This window comes from Athene cunicularia (assembly GCF_003259725.1).
Source record: "Athene cunicularia isolate RWA chromosome 3 unlocalized genomic scaffold, athCun1 chr3_part1, whole genome shotgun sequence".
NCBI classification, from domain to species: Eukaryota; Metazoa; Chordata; class Aves; order Strigiformes; family Strigidae; genus Athene; species Athene cunicularia.
Window position 1 is genome coordinate 22,891,311 of NW_020799097.1, and position 2,665 is coordinate 22,893,975.

Here is a 2,665-nt window from a genome sequence, read left to right on the forward strand (position 1 = left end):
CCCCCCAGTCTGTTCATATTTCCCTTTTCTTTGGATCATATTTAATGACTTTCTTAAATGCTTGACATCCTCTTGGAGCCACTGTCATCTAAGCTTTGGCTATTCTCCCTTCTTTAAATATATGTTTAGAAGTTTATTTTTACATTCTTTTGGGTTTGATACATCCCCTTATTAAGGCTATTTAAATTCAAAGTTCTTCAGTTCATTTCAGATTTTTTTCGTTATGGGATAGAAGACATATTCCCTGCTGCATTTCCCCTAAGAGTTTTTTGACCTTTGAAGCTGCAGTTCAGAATAAGATTACCAGGCATCTACTGTTTTGGGATGCAAGAAGTTATACTCCATCCATACTTATGACATCTAGGTAGTCTGCTGCTCTATGTCCACTGAAGCAAGTGGTGCTGTTGCTGAATGTTAATAGTCTAAGTTAATTATTTAGAGTTGTTGGTGCTGGGCACTTTGTGCTGGACACAGCCAAGAGGACGACTTTGTGATGGTAATTAGGGTACCTGCTCTCTCTGAATGACTCAAAGGCAGGTCAAAGCATCTTAAGAGCTGCCCCAATTTGTACTAACTGAGAAATACTTTCTGAGGGAACATACCTGAACCCACTTAAGACTGTTCATGTTCTCATCTACCTCTCCCTACCTCCATAGCTACCTCTACTAAGTAACTGGCACACTGGAAACTGGCTGTGTCAGCATTACAGATACATCAGGGCTGTCCCCTTTTGGGGTATGGAGGCAGAATGGAAGAAAGTGTGTGTTTGCTTTGCGCTACTAACTTTTACAAAGGACAGTATTTGGCATGGATGCAGGTGATAAAGGAAAAAATGGGTTGATCTGTAATACATTTTGAGTTGTTTCTATATTCTTTCTCTAAGTTGCTGTTTTCACAGACATAGACTGAATGCACATATAGTCCAGTTCAGATAAGTAATTCTGTTTGGATGACATGACTGCCCAAGTAATGAAGGGATATTTTATTTTTGCCTCTGCCAAAATTTTTCCGTGGGACTAGTGAAAATTCAACTAATCTCTGCCTCTTTTGTCTTTCTGGAAGCAGTACTGCAGAACAATATTAGACAATCAAATGCAGAACAGAAAGTATTCTATTGTCATTACTTATTTATTAGCTGCATACATGGAAACCCTGCTGTGAATATCAGTCCAGTAGTGACAGTCTTTTAATCTGCTTGCTTGTATATTGAGTGCTAAGAGCCTCTGGCCAGGCTTTTAGAAGTGATTTTGACACTTGAACAAGCAAATAGCCGCCAAAGTGCACCAGGTAGGCAACAGTAACACATTCAGAGCTGGCACTAATCTCCCTGTATGCCTAAACTCCCTAAGGCATCTATGTTTCTACAGCTGGCATTTTCAAAGCAGCCTAACTGTTGCTGCCAACAAATGAGCTGATGAGAGCCCTAGCACAAGTGGAAACCCTGGGGGCCACGGGAACAAGATTTGTAATGTAGGCAGGAGAATTTATTTCTTACCATTAATGTCTGATTTCCTAAGTGTCCTCCGAGGGTGCTGAAGACGTGTTACTTGTCATGAGTGAAAGAGACAAATTGGATAGACTGGCCAGAAACCTCTTGCTGTCTTGGCATATAAAATGTGTGCCTGAAATCTTACATCTCCTCACAAAACATGTGCTGCATGTACATGAGGAAGAGCAGATTACATGATGGGTCATGTGCCAGGTCTAAACTGTGGAAAATGTTAGCGATACAACATCTTTCTGCATCCTGCCAGCTCCTCTCTTCTACTCGGACAGTTTGTGCGCGTGTGATCCCGCCACGGCACTGCTCCTAGCTAGATTCAGGCAATGTGGAAGAGCTGGATACTCTGAGATTGACAGCCTGAAGCCTAAAGTGAGGACTGTGCTTAGTGTATGTGTTTTGCTCAGCTTCTGGTTGTCAATGAAGTCCATGATTTTTAGAATAAGTAGCAGAAATCTTACATTGTCTTTTCCACAAATACATTGTCGGAGTTGTGGGAAGCAGTCCTATGCTCAAAGCAGTGTTGGGAGGTATGTCATCTTGCTACTTCTTTTGGTTGGTTGATATTATAGCACCATTTAGCTACTGCCCCATTCTTTTGAGCAGTGGGAGAGCATCTGTGCTGTAGCACCAGAGGAACTGGAAGCAGCATCCATGTGAGGATGCAGTGGCTCCTATCTACTACTTGGAAATCACTGCCTTGCATATAACAGTATGTCCATTTGCTGTCCTTACCATACAATGTCCAGCTTCCCTGCCTTTTTGGTTTTGGGGAAGTCCCTTTCTCTATGTGAAGATCATTTTTCCATCTATTTCTGAATTTTGTAAGATACTTGCTAGTCTTCAAATCTGTCACTGGGCAGCATTTTAGCTGATGGCCATGCAGCAGCAGTGGAAAGGATATTGCTCATACTGGGGCCTTCTATCAAGGTGTAAAATGTACATTCAGTGAGTCTGCAAAAATAATTCTTAATGCTATTTAAATGGTGTTTTCAGTTCATGAATAAAATATTATATCCTATCATGCAAATATAAATATCTTAGTATTTTTAAAAAAAGATATTGACCCAAGAGCAACAATTCCTACAAAGATGTACATTTTTAAAGTCTTAAATTATTGACTTAAAGTTTCATTTTAAGAGATACTGGGGGAGGGGGGGGGGA